Below are 20,474 nucleotides of genomic sequence, written 5' to 3'. Positions count from 1 at the left end.
CCCACCAGAGGCCTATGAGTATTCCAGTTGCTTTACATTTTCACCATTACTTGATATTTAAAAGTCTTCATTTTGGCCATTCTGTTGGGTATATAAATGTACCTCCCTGAGGTTTCAATTTGTATTCACATGTTGACTAATAAGATTAGGAGACTTTTACATGTATATTGGTCATTTGTAGATTCTTCTTTTTTTTTTTTTTCTTTTTATCTGAAGGGCATATTAAAGTCTTTTGCTCAATTTTCTATTGGACTGTCTGTCATTTTCTTCTTAATTTATATAATTTCTTTACAATTTTCTGAATGTAAATCCTGTTCCAGTTATATGTTATTTAATATTTTCCAACACTCTGTGGCTTACTTATTTTTACTCTTAATGGTATATTTAGATGAACAGAGTTCTAAATTATACTAAAATTCAAATTATCTTCCTTTTTCTTTATGGTTAGTGCTTGTCGTGTACTGTATTTAATAGTCTCTGCCTACCACAAAGATATACTTTCCTATGTTATCTTCTAGAAATGTTATTGTTTTACATTTTATATGTAGGTGTACAATCCATTGGAATTTTTGTGTATTGTGTGAGGTAGGGATCAAGATTTTTTTCTCCCTAGACCTAGAACTACCATTACTCAAACTAAAATTTTCTTTTCCCCTCTTTGCTGCACTGTGTCACCTTTATCGCAGATAAACTGGCAATATGTATGCGGAGGTCTGTTTACTGTGGAGATTCTACATCTTTTTTGTATATCTGTATACAGACTGATCTGTATATCCTTGCATCAGTGTTACACTCTTAATTACTGTACATTTTTTATGAGTCTTAAAATCAAATAATGTAAGTCTTAAACTTGTTCCTTTTTTTCCTGATTGTATTGGCTATTCTTGGTCCTCTGAATTTTCGTATAAATTTTGGAATCAGCTTCAATTTTCACACATAGGAAAAAAAAACCTGATGCAATTTTGATTGGGATTTTATTGAATCTCTGAGTCAATTTGGGGAGAGTTTTCTCTTTAAAATACTGTCTTCTAACATTTTCTTTGAGTTACTTAAGTCTTTAATTTCTCTTAATGTTTTATAGTTTTGAGAAAAAGGGAATTGAATTTTATCAAATGCTTTTTCTGCATCCACTGAGGTGACCATATTGTTTTCCCCTTTGTTCTGTCACTGTCTTGATATACATTGATAAATGTTTAAATGTTAAATCAACATTAGATACCTGGGGGAAAAAAATAACAACTTGGAGGCTATGTATAATCCTTTGCCAATAATTTTGGATCCTATTTTAAGTGTTTTTTTCATTTATATTCATTAGAGATTGGTTCCTACTTTTTTTTTTTTTTTTAATTTTACTATCTTGTCAGGTTTTATGATGAAGGCTAGGTTTGACTCCCAGAGTAAGTTTCCTTTTTTCACCAGTTTTCTGGAATATTTTGTGAAAGGTTGATGTTAATTTTTGAGGAATCCATCAGTAAAGCTATTTGAGTCTGTGTTTTCTTTAAGGAAAATATTTAAATATGTGTTAAAATTTTAAACCAAATATTGAAAATTTTGGGTTTTTTATTTCTTCTTAGGTCAACTTTGGTAAGTTGAGTTTTCCACCAAGTAATTAGTCCATTTTTTCTAAAATTTTGAATTTATTGGCATTAAGTTTTTTGTAATGTTCTCTTATTTTATTTGTAATATTTCCAAGCTCCCCAGGACTTTTTTCATTTATGCTATTGTTAATTTTTGGCTTCTCTCTTTTACTTTTTTGCTCAGTCTTCCTAAAGCTTTATCAGTTTTATTAATCTTTTATTAATGTTTTTATAGAACCAAAGAATATATATGTGTGTATATATGTATTCTTATGTATATAAATATACATATATGAACATAAAAGGAAGGAAATAATGAAAATAGCATTATTTCCTTCCTTTTATGTTTACACTTAACTTGCTCTACTTTTTCTACTAACTTGAGATGATGCTTAGATAATTAATTTTTAGCTTCTTTCTTTTTAAAATATGTGCATTAAGGCCACAAGTTTCCTTCTAAGTGTGACTTTAGCGACATACTACAAGTTTCACATCTTATTTCTGTTATCATCCAGTTCAAACATATTTTCTAATTTTTATTTGATTTATTTTTTGATCCCTGAGTTATTTATAAGTATGCTGATGAACTTCCAAACATTTATGGATTTTCTGGTTACCTTTTTATTTTTGACTTATAGCTAGAGTCTTCTGTGGTCAAAGATTATATTTGGTATGGTTTCAAGACTTTTTAATTTGTTGACCCTTGAATTACGGAATAGCATCTGGTTAATATTGATAAATATTACATGTGCTTTGAAAGAAATATGTAATCTGAAATTATTGGATATAGCATTCTATATATTTAACATAGATCAAGTTCATCCATCATGTCATTAAAATTTCCTATATCATATATATAATATATGATATATACATATTTTCCCTGATATTTTGTATACTATTTCCATCAGTTACTGTGAGATATGGGTCAGACTTTCTTACCATAGTCTTGAATTTGTCTGTTTCTCTTATTTTTGTCAGTTTTTGATTTATATATTTTGAAACTATATTATTAAATATGCAGGCAATTCTCACTTTGTAGTGTGGGACCACAAAATGACCATGTATCCTAAAACTATACAAAGCAAACTCAGTAATCGATGGGAAAAATTATAAGTTACATGACCTTTTTGACACGATATTAAAAACTCTCTTATTTTCAGAAATATATGTGAAAGGAAGTGAAAAAATAGTAAATTTTAGTTCATTATAGTTTAAAAAAACATTACAAACAGAGAATTAAAGTGTTTCGTTTCTTTGTTTAAAAAAAAAGAAAACTACCAAGTATAGTTTGAACAGTGCTTGCCTTTTTTTTTTTTTTTTTGTGCTTCATATGACTTACATTACAAAGCAAGCAGTTTTTCGGTGCCTTTGTGAATTGTCATATTCCTTTCTAAGTTTGAGCAGCTTCCAACATTTTATAGTACTTTGCACTTTTAATGTTATGAAACGTCTCTGAGAGTTCTTTTAATGTGAATTTTTTCTTGGCATCATTTCCTCTGGGACATCTTCATCCTTTTTGTCACAACCACTTTTCTCATTTTTGCTGATCATTTCACTTTCACTAAGTTCCTCTGGCTGCAAATCCAGTGTCTCAAATGGCAGCAGCATCAGCATTCCCACACTCAGCTCTTTCGTCTATAACTCTATTTACCTTTAATTCAAATTTCACCTCAAGCATTATAATTTTTTGTTTCTTTGCTGTACTTTCATCCTTGCTGGCTGATCCCCTCTTTTGATTATCCATGTTTGTGAAATGTCATGTGGGTAAAATGTCACTGGGAGATGAGGCAACACAAATGCACACTTTTCTGCCTCTGTGTGAACTGAATAACAGATACACAGTAAACGATCAATGACAGTTTGAAAGAAGTGATGTATTGGTCACTGATCATGATCCTCAGTTGTCATTTACATGGTGATTTGTGGATGGAAAGACTACTAATGGAGTTTGTACTTTCTACAGTTACAATTACTTTTTGGTAACTGAAATTTGAATCATATCGTTGGGACTCTGGTATTATATAACTAAATTGTGATAACTGATATTTTTGTATATGGAAACTGTGTAAAGTGAAACTACTGTCAGTAGATAATTTTAGAATTTTTATATCTTCCTGGTGGATTATCTCTTCTAACACTAAGAAACGTCTCTCTTTATCTCTAAGAATATTTTTTTAATAGATCTTTATTGGAGTGTAACTGCTTCACAATACTGTGCTAGTTTCTGTTGCACAACAAAGCGAATCAGCCATATGCATACACGTGTCCCCATACCCCCTCCCTCTTGAGCCTCCCTCCCAATCCTCCCTCTCCCTCCCCTCTAGGTCATTGCATAGCACCGACCTTATCTCCCTGAGCTATGCTGCTTCTTTCCACTAGCTATTTTACATTAGGTAGTGCATATAGGTCAATGCTACTCTCACTTCGCCCCAGCTTCCCCCTGACCCCAGGTCATCAAGTCCATTCTCTATGTCTGCATCTTTCTTACTGCCCTGAAAATAGCTTCATCAGTACCAGTTTTTTTAAATTTAGATTCCATATATATGCGTTAGCATACAGTATTTGTTTTTCTCTTTCTGACTTAGATTCCATATATATGCGTTAGCATACAGTATTTGTTTTTCTCTTTCTGACTTACTTCACTCTGTATGACAGACTCCAGGCCCATCCACGTCACTAGAAATAACTCAATTTCGTTTCTTTTAGTGACTGAGAAATAGTCCATTGTATATATGTGCCACACTTTCTTTATCCATTTATCTGTCGATGGACATTTAGGTTGGTTCCATGTCCTGGTTATTGTAAATAGTGCTGCAGTGAACATTGTGGTACATGTCTCTTTTTGAATTATGGTTTTCTCAGGGTATATGCCCAGTAGTGGGATTGCTGGGTCATATGGTAGTTCTATTTTTAGTTTTTTAAGGAACCTCCATACTGTTTTCCATAGTCGTTGTATCAATTTACATTACCACCAACACTGCAGGAAGGTTCCCTTTTCACCACACGTTTTCCAGCATTTATTGTTTCTAGATTTTTTGATAATGGCCATTCTGACCGGCCTGTGGTGATACCTCACTATAGTTTTGATTTACATTTCTCTAATAATTAGTGATGTTGAGCAGCTTTTCATGTGCCTCTTGGCCATCTGTATATCTTCCTTGGTGAAATGTCTATTTAGGTCTTCCAACCATTTTTTAATTGGACTGTTTGTTTTTTTGATATTGAGCTCCATGAGCTGTTTATACATTTTGGAGAGTAATCCTTTGTTGTTTCATGTGCAAATATTTTCTCCCATTCTGAGCATTGTCTTTTTGTCTTGTTTATGGTTTCCTTTGCTGTGCAAAAGCTTTTAAGTTTAATTAAGTCCCATTTGTTTATTTTTGTTTTTATTTCCATTACTCTAGGAGGTGGGTCAAAAAATATCTTGCCGTGGATTATGTCAAAGAGTGTTTTTCCTATGTTTTCTTCTAAGTGTTTTATAGTGTCTGGTCTTAATCCATTTGGAGTTTATTTTTGTGTATGGTGTTAGGTCATGTTCTAATTTCATTCTTTTACATGTAGCTGTCCGGTTTTCCCAGCCCCACTTATTGAAGAGACTGTCTTTTCTCCATTGTATATTCTTGCCTCCTTTGTTGTAAATTAGGTGACCATATGTACGTGGGTTTATCTCTGAGCATTCTATCCTGTACCATTGATCTATATTTCTGTTTTTGTGCCAGTACCACACTGTCTTGATATACTGTGTAGTTTGAGATCAGGGAGACTGATTCCTCCAACTCCGTTTTTCTTTATCAAGTTCGCTTTGGCTATTTGGGGTCTTTTGTGTTTCTATACAAATTGTAAAATTTTTTGTTCTAATTCTGTGAAGAATGCCAATTGGTAGTTTGATAGAGATTGCATTGAATCTGTAGATTGCTTTGGGTAGTATAGTCATTTTCACAATATTGATTCTTCCAAACCAAGAACATGGTATATTTCTCCATCAGTTTATGTCATCATCGATTTCTTTCATCTGTGTTTTATAGTTTTTTGAGTAAGTCTTTCACCTCCTTAGGCAGGTTTATTACTAGGTATTTTATTCATTTTGTTGCGATGGTAAATGGGATTGTTTCCTAAATTTCTGTTTCTAATTTTTCGTTGTTGGTGTATAGGAATGCCAGAGATTTCTGCACATTAATTTTGTATCCTGTAACCTTACCAAATTCACTGATTAGTTCTAGTAGTTTTCTGGTGGCATATTTAGGATTTTCTAGGTATAGTATCATGCCATCTGCAAACAGTGACAGTTTTACTTCTTCTTTTCCAATTTGTACTCCTCTTATTTCTTTTTCTTCTCTGATTGTCATGGCTAGTACTTCCAAAACTATGTTGAACAAGAGTGGCAAGAGCGGATATCCTTGTCCTGTTCCTGATCTTAGTGGAAATGCTTTCAGTTTTTCACCATTGTGTATGATGCTTGCTGTGGGTTTGTCATATATGGCCTTTATTATGTTGAGGTAGATTCACTCTATGCCCATTTTCTTGAGAGTTTTTATCATAAATTGGTGTTGAATTTTGTCAAAAGCTTTTTCTGCATCTATTGAGATGATTGTATGGTTTTTATTCCTTAATTTGATAATGTGATGTAACACACTGATTGATTTGTGTATATTGAAAAATCATTGCATCCCTGGGATAAATCTCACTTGATCATGGTATATGATCCTTTTAACATGTTGTTGGATTCTGATTGCTAGTATTTTGTTGAGGATTTTTGCATCTATGTTCATCATTGTTAGTGGTCTATAATTTTCTTTTTTTGTGATATCTTTTTCTGCTTTTGGTATCAGGGTGATGGTGGCTTTGTAGAATGAATTTGGGAGTGTTTCTCCCTCTGCAATTTTTTGGAAGAGTTTGAGAATGATGGGTGTTAACTCTTCTCTTAATGTTTGATAGAATTTGCCTGTAGAGCCCTCTGGTCCTGGACTTCTGTTTGTTGGAAGATTTTAAATTACAGTTTTAATTTCATTACTTGTGATAGGTCTGTTTATATTTTCTAATTCTTCCTAGTTCAGTCTTGGAAAATTGTACCTTTCCAAGAATTTGTCTGTTTCTTCATGGTTGTCCATTTCATTGGTGTATAGTTGTTTGTAGTAGTCTCTTATAGTCCTCTGTATTTCTGTGGTGTCAGTTGTGATTTCTCCTTTTTCATTTCTAATTTTATTGATACGCATCCTCTTCCTTTTTTTCTTGGTGAGTCTGGCTAAGAGTTTATCAATTTTATCTTCTCCAGAATCAGTTGTTAGTTTTATTTATCTTTGCTATTGTTTTCTTCATTTCTATTTCATTTGTATCTGCTCTGATCTTTATGAGTTCTTTCCTTCTACTGACTTTGGGTTTTCTTTGTTCTTCTTTTTCTAGTTGTTTTAAGTGTAGGGTGAGATTGTTTACCTGAGATTTTTCTTGTTTCTTGAGATGAGATTGAATTGCTATAAACTTCCCTCTTAGAACTGCTTTTGCTGCATCCCATAGCTATTGGGTCATCGTGTTTTTGTTGTCATTTGTTTCTATCTATTTTTTAAATTTCTTCTTTGATTTCTTCAGTGATCTCTTGGTTATTTAGTAGCACACTGTTTAGCCTCCATATATTTGTGGGGTTTTTTCCTTTTTTTCCCCATGTAATTGATTTCTAATCTCATAGCATGTCGTTGGAAAAGATGCTTGATATGATTTCAGTTTTCTTAAATTTTCCAAGGCTTGATTTGTGACCCAAGATGTGATCTATCCTGGAGAATGTTCCATGTGCATTTGAGAAGAAAGTGTATTCTGCCACTTTCAGGTGGAATGTCCTATAAATATCAATTAAGTCTATCTGGTTTATTGTGTCATTTAAAGCTTGTGTTTCCTTATTTGTTTTCTGTCTGGATGATCTGTCCATTGGTGTAAGTGGGGTGTTAAAGTTCTCCACTATTATTGTGTTACTGTCTATTTCCCCTTTTATGGCTGTTAGCATTTGCCTTATGTATTGAGGTACTCCTATGTTGGGTGCATAAACATTTATAATTGTTATATCTTCTTCTTGATTGATCTTTGATCATTATGTATTGTTCCTCCTTATCTCTTATAACAGTCTTTATTTTAAAGTCTATTTCGTCTGATATGAGAACTGCTACTCCAGCTTTCTTTTGATTTCCATTTGCATGGTATATCTTTTCCATCCCTTCACTTTCAATCTGTATGTGTCTCTAGGTCTGAAGTGGATCTCTTGTAGACAGCATATATATGGGTCTTGTTTTCGTATCCGTTCGGCAAGTCTGTGTCTTTTGGTTGGGACATTTAATCTATTTGCATTCAAGGTTGTCATTGATATGTATGTTCCTATTACCATTTTCTTAATTGTTTTGGGTTTGTTTTTGTGGGTCTTTTTCTTCTCATGTGTTTCCTGCCTAGAGAATTTTCTTTAGCATTTGTTGTAGAGCTGGTTTGGTGGTGCTGAATTCTCTTAGCTTTTGCATGTTTGTAAAGCTTTTGATTTCTCTGTCAAATCTGAACGAGATCCTTGTTGGGTAGAGTACTTGGTTGTAGGTTTTTCTCTTTCACCTTTCTAAATATTTCCTGCCACTCCCTTCTGGCCTGCAGAGTTTCCACTGAAAAATTAGCTGATTACCTTATGGGGATTCCTTTGTACGTTATTTTTTGTTTTTCCCTTGCTGCTTTTAATATTTTTTCTTTGAATTTAATTTTTGTTAGTTTGATTAATATGGGTCTTGGTGTGTTTTTCCTAGGGTTTATCCCGTATGGCACTCTCTGTGCTTCCTGCACTTGGGTAACTATTTCCTTTCCCATGTTAGGGAAGTTTTTGACTATAATCTCTTCAAATGTTTTCTCAGACCCTTTCTTTTTCTCTTCTCCTTCTGGGACCCCTATAATTCGAACGTTGGTGCATTTAGTGTTGTCCCAGAGGTCTCTGAGATTGTCGTCAGTTCTTTTCATTCTTTTTTCTTTATCCTACTCCTCGGCAGTTATTTCCACCATTTTGTCTTCCAGCTCACTTATTCGTTCTTCTGCCTCATTTATTCTGTTATTGATTCCTTCTAGTGTTTTTTTTTTTCATTTCAGTTATTGTGTTGTTCATCTCTGTTTGTTCTTTAGTTCTTCTAGATCTTTGTTAAACATTTCTTGTATTGTCTCAGTCCATGCCTCCATTCTATTTCCCAGATTCTGGATCATCTTTACTATCATTACTCTGAATTCTTTTTCAGTTAGATTGCCTATTTCCTCTTCATTTATTTGGTCTTGTAGGCTTTTACCTTGCTCCTTCAGCTGTGGCATATATTATGCCATCTCATTTTTTTTTTTAATGGGTGAGATTTTGTTCCTGTTTTACTGGTTGTTTGGCCTGAGGTTTCCAACACTGGAGTTTGTAGGCTGTTGGGTAGAGCTGGGTCCAGGTGCTGAGATGAGGACCTCTATGAGACCTCACTCTGATGAATATTCCCTGGGGTCTGAGGTTCTCTGTCAGTGCAGTGGTTCAGACTCAGAGATCCCACCACAGAGCTTTGGCCTGACCCCTGGCTCATGAACCAAGCAAGCCACATAGGGTGGCAGAAAAAAAAAAGAGAGAGAGAACAATAACAAAGTAAAAAATAAAATTAGACTAGGAAACTAACAGATATGTTGGAAAGAATATAAAAATATAAATGAATCAACAACTGGAAGGTACAATTGTACCACGATAGTAGAAAAGAGGAGGAGAGAAAAAAAAAAAAAAGCAAAAGCAAAAGGGGGAAAGGCCTTTGCTGTGGGTGGTGGGACTTAAGCAAGGGCGAGGTTTGGGCATTGGGAAGGGCCTATGCTTAGGACCCACAGGCCTGGAAAAGGCCCTGGGGGCTGTAGGGGGAAGGGACCCAGGCGTGTCCCCCACCTCTGGTCTCAGAGGGTGGAGGACCTCACCAGGCTTCCTTGACTCAGGTGAGTGGGGCAAATGCCTTCCTCTCCTCTCCTGCTCCTCTAGTCATGGAGGGCCCCTCCCACCTGCCTCTCCTGATCTCCCCAGCCTCCCTCATATGCCCCCAGGACCCACGCAGCCTGGAGGGGGTGGGTACCAGCCTGCGAGCTCAGCAGGCTCCCCAAGCCCAAGTGGGAGGGGCAGTCGCCCTCCACTCCTCTCCCATTTCTCCCAGAGGGCCCCTCCCACCTGCCTCTCCTGATGTCCCAGGACTCAGGGGCACTGGTCCTGTCTGGCCTCCACTTCTCCTCCGCCCTCAGTCCCTCCATGTCCTACTGGTTCACTTGGGTGTTCCTCCCATCTCCTTGGGCGTCAGGGTCCCTCACCAGCAGCTGGCAGGTGCCATAGTTCTGGGGAGACGTTAACTCATCGTCTTTCCACACTGCCGTCTTGACTCCACCTATCTCTAAGAATATTTTTTGCTGTACTGTAAACTTTGTCTGATATTAGTATAGCTATACCTTTTTGTTAATTTGCATATTGTTTCCTCTTCCATCCTATTACTTTTAATCTTTCTGTGCAATTATATTTAATATGCTTTGTTTGAAGTCAACATATCTTTACATATATAAATAATATAAATAAATCTAAATCTAACAAATCTCTATATAAATAAATCTAAAATTCTCTATTTTCCAATTACAGCAGTATTTAGTCTAATTACATTTAATGTAATTAATGATGCTTAGTTTTAAATCTACCAACAAACCATTTGTTATTCACTTGTTCCACATGCTCTCTGTTTTTTTCTCTTTCTTGCCCTTTTTAGATTAAATAAGTAGTTTTATTATTTTATGTCCCATTCTATCAGTTTACTAGTTATACTTTTATTTTATTCTCTATCTTTTTTACCCTCAAGATTTCAATGTGGGTCCTTAACCAGTCAGAGTCTGCTATGAATTAGCTCTCTCACAGTTTCATAATCAATGAGTAACTTAGAATGCTTTGTCTCTATTTTCTGTTTCCTGGCTTTTTTAAGTTAAAATGATTTAAAATTACCTAATATTTACCTTTCCAGTGCTCTTTGGTCCTTTCTACATTTCTGTGCTTTCCTCATTTTTATTTAGCTTGAAGAAATCCATTTATTATTATTTTTTAACATGAATCTGCTGACAGTGAGTTCTTCCAGTTTTTGTGTAGCTGAAAATATGTTTATTCGACATTTATTTTCAAAGAGTATCTTTGCTTGGTATAGAATTCTAGGTGGCCAGTTGTTGTTTTCAAGAATTCGAAGATGTTAGGGGCTTCCCTGGTGGCGCGGTGGCTGAGAGTCCGCCTGCCGATGCAGGGGACGCGGGTTCGTGCCCCGGTCCGGGAAGATCCCATGTGCCACGGAGCGGCTGGGCCCGTGAGCCATGGCTGCTGAGCCTAAGCGTCCAGAGCCTGTGCTGTGCAACGGGAGAGGCCACAACAGTGAGAGGCCCGCGTACTGCAAAAAAAAAAAAAAAAAAAAAGAATTCGAAGATGTTATTTCATTGCCTTTTTACCTATATACTTTCTTTGGAGAGTTAGCTGTACCATCTGATGTACATTACTTTGAAGGCAATGTCTTTTATTCTCTGGTGCTTTTAACATAATCTCTTTGTCTTTTGTCTTCAACAGTTTTAGTATGATATTCCTAAGCCTGTTTTTCTTTGCATATATCTGGCTAACTGTTTGTCAGTCTTCTTGAATCTGTAGCTTAATGTCTTTACTTGCCCTTCCTTTTTTGGACACCAAATTACATACATCAGAGCTTTTTGCTGTTTATATTTTGTTCCTTTTCTCTTTGTTCTATTTTTCATTCTTTTTTTTTCTCCATGCTGCAGTCTGATTATCTTATGCTGACATATCTTCTGTTTCACTAATCCCAAATTTTACACCATATAATTGGCTGTTAAACTGTTTATTATATTATTAGTATCAGTCATTTTATTTTTAATTCTAGAATACATATTTATTCCTATAGGTTCTCATTTTCTTTAAAATTCTCCATCCTGTAGTCTATTTTAAAAATATATTAATCACAATCATTTTAACATCTGTGTCTGATAATACTAATATCTTGGTGACCTGAGGTCTGTTCATGTTGACTTTTGTTTCTTAATTCTCATTCATTTAGGCATATCTCCTGTCATACTGAATAGTGTCTTAACTGAATATCAGACACTGAAAAAATGTGTAGGCTCTGGCTAATGACATCTTCCTTTTAAGATGATTTACTTTAAAAAATGTATAATAAAATTTGGGAAAGAGCACCTTAACTTCGTCAGTACTTAAGTTGACTCAAGCTTGTGCTTCTGTATTAATGAGGCCTGAAATGTTTCATAGTTCCTTTTCTCCTAAGGCCTAGTCCTTCAGGGGTCTCAACTAATTGGGTCTTCTACCTTGATTGTCTCTGAAGCACAATTTCTATTTCCTTAGCAATATGTGTCTGCTAAAAGTTCTGCTTAGCTTTTTGGTCTTTAATCTACCCATTTCTGCTTAGCTTCTTATACTCTTATTCTTCATGTTTAGAATTTGAAAATACCTCAGTGGCAATAGTGACACAGAATGTTAGGTTATCTTCAATGGTTTCTTTCTTTTTGAGTCTCTTCGGTCCTGACTGCCTTAGTTGCTCTCAAATGCTTTCAAACTTTTTTTTTTTTTTTTTACTTTATTCATTTCTTGTAATTGTTCTTTTCAGGAGTAGATGTTCTACTATAAGTTACTTCTTTATACCTGGAAGCAAAAATCTCCAACTGGAATTTTTTAAATGTATGTCATTTAGCTACCATATATATTTTAGGTTTGCACTCTGTTCTTCTTACAAGAGATATAGGAGTACTAGTACTTGTGTAAGAAAAAAATCATGAATATCATTGAATGTTAACATATAAAAACTTAAGAAAATTTAGTTTTCACAAATCCACATGATACTAAATAAATTAGGAAGTGATATTAAAAAATAAGCTGATTAAGTTTTTTTCAAAGTTTTCTGAGGACTGAAGGATTTCTGACTCCTTATTATGCCTTTTATATTACTTTAATCTTGATTTGATATACAAATATGATTTGTATGCAATGGATCAGAGACAAATTTGTTACAGTGAGAAACAACTGTACTGGAAAACATTAGCCTTGAAAATATCTTTCCAAAATCTTTCCTTTACTGGCTACTTGCCCAACAAAATTTCTATCATTTTAGTCCACATTTACTAAGGTAACTTGTCTCTCTTATCTTTCCTTATTATTATTATTTTTTTAAATCTGGGATAAATAGACCAAAATGTGAGAACTTTCTCTTACATAGAATAAAATGTAGATTCTTTTCATTATTTACAATAATAAGCACACTTTAAAGCCCTTTATAGTTTCCAGTGTGCATTCTCAACACTTTTTTATTTGAACCCCGTAATAGTCCTGTGAGTTTGGCAAAGTAGGTGTTTTCATGTTTTACAGATTGGGAAAAGAGGAATCAAAGACTCAAGTTGCTTTTTCTACATCACCCAAGAATAAAAGGGTAAACCTGAAGTTCAAACACATGCCTATTGCTATAATCCCATGTTTATTTCTCTACACGATGTTGCCTCATTCAGTCAACATTCATTATGCACCTGCAATATGCCAAACCCAGAAATAAGCACTGGGGATAAACAGGGAAATATGACATGAGCAAGAAAACAAATTAAAACATACGTGGAATGGAAGAAAAGGTTTCCTGTCTTTTGTTGGATTTCTTCTAAATTCTTCAAAGATGATATATCTGTGGATCTAGTTCATAGGATTTATTAAGTGCATAGTGTAAACTCCAGGTACCATTAAGGAATAGAGAAAGAAACAGAAGGCATGATCCTTCCCAGAAAGTGCTTTGGGTCTGAGCAATATAGACAACAAATGAAGTAATCTGAGAAGCAGACGGTCAACAAAGTGCTTGTTGTTTGGTTTCACAAGGAGCCCATCAGCATATGCAAAATCATATGTTCATGTTTACTTTCATGGCTGTTCTAAAATGTCTCCAATTAAGAATGGTCTCACTCAAGCTGGACTGGTTAGCAGTCCTAACTGAAACCACCACATGGTCATCGTATTTTAAATACCAGGGTCCTCCACATTAGTTATAAATTATGGACCACTGTCTAGAAACCCTGGCTACATAAAACCTAAAGCCTGTTAACTATAATTTCCTCCTTTTCTTTGTTTGAGTTCAACTAGCCAAACACTGAATATGAATCTTCAACAGAAAATGCAGTGTATATTTAACTGATTGGATTTCAAAAAAGAGAATCCCTAAAACCAGGCACTAAAGAGGAGAGGATAGAGAGAAACACATTTATTGAGATTTAATATGTTCCAGATATCTTATTATCAATTCTTACATGAATTTTTAATCAGAGATATGACTTTTCTGATTCTAAAAATGATTATCTGAAAACTCAGAGATGCTAAGCATTACATAGCTAGTAGAGGTATAGATAGGATTCAAATTCAAGTCCAACTTATTCCAAAACCAGTGTTTTTTCCTCTATACCAAGGGTTGGGAAATATTTTCTGTAAAGATCCAAATAACAAATATTTTAGGGTTTGTGGGCTATATGGTCTCTGTCACAGCTACTTAACACTGCTGTTGTAGAATAAAAGCAGCCATAGACAATACATAAATGAATGAGCACGGCTGTGCTCTAATTATACTTATGAACACCAAAATTTCAGTTTCATATAATTTTCACATTATTCACACTATTTTTCTTTGAATTTTTTCAACCATTTGAAAATGCAAAAACCATTCTTAGCTCACAGACCATACGAAAAACAGGCAGTGGGTCAGATTTGGCTCATGGGCTGTAGTGTGCTGACCTCTGCTCTATATCTAGTTTCCAGTTAATGCTAAAGGTATGTATGGACATTTGCCTTATTTCCACACCATAACAACATTCACCTTTAATTCTACTCAATAAACACTGCCTAAAAATAAACAAAATATTGTATTGCAGAGGGTTTCAATGATGAATTATTCACTATCTTCACCCTTAAGGTACATACTCCGCAGTGGGCATGTTTATGCAACTATTGTAGAAGACAAAATGCTATGCTACAAACATAATGAAGTGTAAAATAGACTCAAAAGGACCTGGTGACTGATTGGACATAGGGAGATAGAGATAAGTCTTATCTTAGCATGAATTCCCCCATTTATCTCATCTTCCACAGTCCTCTGTACCACACACACACACACACACACACACACACATTCTAGGATTTAGAAATTTTAGTCATAACAGATTGCTTTCAGTGCTGGAAAACACCAAGGTTTTTACATATCTGTAACCTTTCAGGTAAAGAATTCATGTTCTTTCTTCTTGGTAAGTGCTTTCTCCACTTTGACTTTCAAAGAAACACATACTCATCTTCTAAGATTTAGCTCAAGGATTACTTCTTTTATAAGGCCTAGACTTTCCTGAACTTCTCTCCCAAGCCATACTTAGTATGTATAATTAACCTCTTCCTCCTCAATAGACACTTCTGTCATAGTTCCTATACACTTCACTGTTCTTGTTTGTCTGTCTCTCCATCACATAAACTGTAAGGATCTTGTGGGCAGAGACCATGTATAGTCATGGTTGTATGTCACGCATTGAGCACAGATCCTGGTTGTTGTGATGTTTGAAATGTTTTGTGATTGCATGAATAAATGATGGGATGTTAGGTCTTAGCCTTGGCAGTTGGGAGCATATTGATAACACTACTTATGACCCAGAACAGAAGTGAGTAAGTAGGACTGTGGGCTTAGCTAGACTGAAAAGGGGAGGTGACAAAGGCCAGAAATAGGGGCAAACCACCTCTTCCTGCAAAACTTTTTAAAAGATGAACTGAAGTTTGAGTGGAAACCATATCGAAAAGAATTTTTCAAAGATGGGGAGAATTGGTCATTTTCCTTGGTTGTGGCAGGTGGGATTCTCTAGGAAGCAGATTCTGAGATGGAACTTAATATGCAGGACGTTTGATAAGCAGTAGCCTAGCTATCAACATCTGTGGAAAGGAAGGAAAGAAAGCATAAATAGGTGGAAAAAGAAGTTGAGCAACCTCACTCAAGGCTTGGCTGATGCCTCCTATAGAGAAATAATATATATTATCACAAAGGACAGGTAGTAAGTGGAATAATAGTGCTGTAAGGTCTTTAAACTATTCAGGATATGGTGATTTTATTTGAATGTGGATTGTAATAAATTAGGCATACATATAATAATCCCTAGAGCAATCACAAAAAATATACATTTACACACAAATAGCTATAGGTAAAGAGTCAAAAGAGAAGATTAATGGAATAATAAAATAGCTTGGGGCTTCCCTGGTGGCGCAGTGGTTGAGAGTCTGCCTGCCGATACAGGGGACATGGGTTCGTGCCCCGGTCCGTGAGGATCCCACATGCCGCGGAGCGGCTGGGCCCGTGAGCCATGGCCGCTGAGCCTGCACGTCCGGAGCCTGTGCTCCGCAACGGGAGAGGCCACAGCAGTGAGAGGCCCGTGTTCCGCAAAAAAATAAAATAAAATAAAATAAAATAAAATAAAATAGCTTGATTCATCCCAAAGAAGGCAGGAAAAGAGGAACTAAGAAACAAATAATAAAGAGAAAACAAATACCAAGATGGTAGACCTAAATCCATCTGTATTATTAATTCCATTAAATGCACATTGTCCAAAAATGCCACCTAAAAGCATAGATTATTAGTTTACATAAGACAGAAAGAACCAATTATGTATTATTTGTTTAAAAACACACTTTGAATATAATGATCTACAGATTGAAAGTAAAAGAGTAGAGAATTATGTGCCATGTAAATGCTAAGCATAAAAAATTCGGGGCTTCCCTGGTGGTGCAGTGGTTGAGAGTCCGCCTGCCGATGCAGGGGACGCAGGTTCGTGCCCGGGTCTGGGAAGATCCCACATGCCACAGAGCGGCTGGGCCCGTGAGCCATGGCCGCTGAGCCTGTGCGTCCGGAGCCTGTGCTCCGCAACGGGAGAGGCCACAACAGTGAGAGGCCCGCGTACCGCAAAAAAAAAAAAAAAAAAAAAAAAAAAATCGATGTGCTATGTTAATATCTGACAAAATAGACTTCAAGATAGAGTATTACCTGAGATAAAGAGGGACATTTCATAATGATAAATGAGTCAATTTATCACAAATACAGAACAATCTTAATCTTGTAAAATTGAAGCACCTAAAAAGTCTCAAAAGAAATTAATTAAAAATTGACAGAACTAACAGACAACCCAATCAATAATCATAATTGAGGATTTTATTATCTCTCTTTAAGTAATTGATGTAACAAGTGGACAAAAACGTTAGAACAAGTGTATAAGATTTGAAAGTCATTATCAAATATCGTGACCTAATTGACATTTGTGGAAACACCACAGTCAACTACTGCAGAATGCATATGGTATATTCACCAAGAGAGACCATATACTCGACTACCTAACAAGTCTCAACAAATGGGTAATGATAGAAATCATAAAGAATATGTTCTTTGACCTCAACAATACTAAATTAGAAATAAATAACAAGCTATGTAAGAAAGTTCCAATCCAATGTAAATAATCCATAGGTCAAAGAAGATTTTATAGGGAAATTAGAAAATATTTTGAGCTGAATGAGAATAAAATAATATGTCAAATTTTATGGGATGCAAACATAACAATATTTACAGGGAAAATTTTAACTTTAAATCTGTATTTAAGGGAAAAAGCATTATAAAATCAGTAATCAGTGTTCAAATTAAATAATTAGAAAAAGATAAAATTAAAACCAAAGTAAAAATAAAAAGGAAATAACAGAGAAAAGCAGAAGTCAGTCAAGTAGAAAATAATCCCATATCATCACTGTTATTTTACTTTCTCTGGAAAGAGCAGTCAGTGCAATTAAACTTTTAATTTTATACTTTATGAGATATAAAATAAATGAAACATGAAACATGAGAAGATGTAAAATTTGAAACATTTTCTCATAAACTGAATTAACACCGAAGAGAGAAAAACAACCTGAAAATTATTTCACTTAGTTATCAGTTTTAAAATAATTTTGCCTTTTAAAGATTAGTTTTTAACATATTTAAATTTTGTTTTCATATGTAGAATAAGGTAAGATCCCACTTTCTTGTCTAAATACGATAAGCCAATTTTTCTAACCCTATCCATTAAAACATTAATCCTTGCCCTGATAACTTGTGATGCTACATTAACTATATACTAGTTTCTGATATATACAAGAGCCTGTGTTTTAAACACTCTATTGTATTCCATTGATCTATTTTCCTGCTCTGTATGCCAGCAATACACTGCTTTTATTGCTATAATTTTTACCATGTAAAAAATTTCCGGTAGAGTGTATCCCCCAACTTCTACTTATTTGCACATCTTTTTCAAAATTAAATTAGCTATTCATTATTCTCAAACACTAATTTTCCATATAAACTTAGAATAAGCCTTAGATAATTTCTTCCACTTCTTGAAAACCATACTGATATATGTGAGCTGAACTTAATCAAACACTTGATTTTAATCAGTTGATATGATTGTGTGATTTTTCTTCTTTGATCCATCATTATGTTGAATCACATTGATTTTTAAAATTTTTATATATTTATTTGGTGGTTGGTTTATTTATTTTATTGGAGTATAATTGCTTTACAATGCTGTGTTAGTTTCTACTGTACAACAAAGTGAATCAGCTATATGTATACATATATCCTCTCCCTCTTAGACTTCCCTGCTACCCACCGCCATGCTACCCTGCTATACAGCATGTTCCCACTAGCTATTTTACACATGGTAGTGTACATATGTCAATCCTAATCTCCCAATATATCCCACCCTCTCCTTCCACCTCTGTGTACATCCATCCATTTTCTATGTCTGCGTCTCTATTCCTGGCCTGCAAATAGGCTCATCTGTACCATTTTTCTAGATTCCACATATATGTGTTAATATACGATATTTGTTTTCCTCTTTCTGACTTACTTCACTCTGCGTGACAGACTCTAGGTCCATACACATCTCTACAAATGACCCAGTTTTGTTCCTTTTTATGGCTAATATTCCATTGTATATATGTACCACATCTTTATCCATTCATCTGTCGATGGGGATTTAGGTTGCTTCCATATCCTGGCTATTGTAAATAGTGCTGCAATGAACATGTGTCTTTTTGAATTATGGTTTTCTCAGGGGATATGCCCAGTAGTGGGATTGCTGGGTCATATGGTAGTTCTATTTTTAGTTTTTTAAGGAAACTCCATACTGTTTTCCATAGTGGCTGTATCAATTTACATTCCTACCAACAGTGCAAGAGGGTTCCCTTTTCTCTACACCCACTCCAGAATTTATTGTTTGTAGATTTTTTGGATGATGGCCATTCTGACCTGTGTGAGGTGACACCTCATTGTAGGTTTGATTTGCATTTCTCTAATAATTAGCGATGTTGAACAGCTTTTCATGTGCCTCTTGGCCATCTCTATGTCTTCTTTAGAGAAATGTCTATTTAGGCCTTCTGCCCATTTTTGGATTGGATTGTTTGGTTTTTTGATATTGAGCTGCCTGAGCTGTTTGTATACTTCGGAGATTATTTCTTTGTCAGTTGCTTCATTTGAAAATATTTTCTCCCATTCTGAGGGTTGTCTTTTCATCTTGTTTATGGTTTCCTTTGCTATGCAAAAGCTTTTAAGTTTAGTTAGGCCCCATTTATTTATTTTTGTTTTTATTTTCATTACTCTGAGAGGTGGGTCAGAGTGTGTTTTTCCTATGTTTTCCTCCAAGATATAGTGTCTGGCCTTACATTTAAGTCTTTACTTCATTTTGAGTTTGTTTTTGTGTATGGTGTTAGGGAGTGTTTACTTTCATTCGTTTACATGTAGCTGTCCAGTTTTCCCAGCACCACTTATTGAAGACACTGTCTTTTCTCCATTGTATGTTTTTGCCTCCTTTGTCATATTTTAGGTGACCATAGGTGCATGGGTTTATCTCTGGGCTTTCACTTTTGTACCATATATCTATATTTCTGTTTTTGTGCCAGTACTATACTGTCTTGATTACTGTAGCTTTTTCGTATAATCTGAAGTCAGGGAGCCTGATTCCTCCAATTCCGTTTTTCTCTCAGGATTGCTTTGGCTATTTGGGGTCTTTATGTTTCCACACAAACTGTAAACTTTTTTGTTCTAATTGTGTGAAAAGTGCCACTGGTAATTTGACTGGGATTGCATTGAATCTGTAGATTGTTTTGGGTAGTATACTCATTTTCACAATATTGATTCATCCAATCCAAGAACATGGTATATCTTTCCATCAGTTTGTGCCATCTTTTATTCCTTTCATCAGTGTTTTATCATTTTCTGAGTACAGGTCTTTTGCCTCCTTAGGTAGTTTTCTTCCTAGGTATTTTATTCTTTTTGTTGCAGTGGTAAATGGGAGTGTTTCCTTAATTTCTCTTTCTGATCTATCGTTGTAAGTGTATAGGAACACAAGAGATTTCTGTGCATTAATTTTGTATCCTGCAACATTCCCAAATTCATTGATTGCCTCTAGTAGTTGTCTGGTGGCATCTTTAGGACTGTCTAGGTATAGTATCATGTCATCTGCAAACAGTGACAGTTTTACTCCTTCTTTTCTGATTTGTATTCCTTTTATTTCTTTTTCTTCTCTGATTGCCCTGGGTAGGACTTCCAAAACTAATTTGAATAAGAGTGGCAAGAGTGGACATCCTTGCCTTGTTCCTGATCTTAGAGGAAATGCTTTCAGTTTTTCACCATTGAGAATGATGTTTGCAGTTGGTTTGTCATATATGGTCTTTTTATGTTGAAGTAGTTTCCCTCTATGCCCGCTTTCTGTAGAATTTTTATCATAAATGAGTGCTGAATTTTGTCAAAAGATTTTCTGCATCTATTGAGATGATCATAT

The 20,474-nt window shown here is 35.0% G+C and overlaps 1 protein-coding gene across 1 annotated transcript in view; it reads left to right on the top strand.

Annotated features, from left to right (window-relative positions):
• Positions 1-20,474, top strand: part of PAPPA2 (pappalysin 2) — a 281,009-nt gene that overhangs the window by 137,663 nt on the left and 122,872 nt on the right. The window lies entirely within an intron of this gene.

This window comes from Neophocaena asiaeorientalis, unplaced genomic scaffold, assembly GCF_003031525.2.
Source record: "Neophocaena asiaeorientalis asiaeorientalis breed wild unplaced genomic scaffold, Neophocaena_asiaeorientalis_V1.1 scaffold182, whole genome shotgun sequence".
Taxonomy (NCBI): Eukaryota; Metazoa; Chordata; class Mammalia; order Artiodactyla; family Phocoenidae; genus Neophocaena; species Neophocaena asiaeorientalis.
This window is presented reverse-complemented; position numbering and strand designations above follow the sequence as displayed.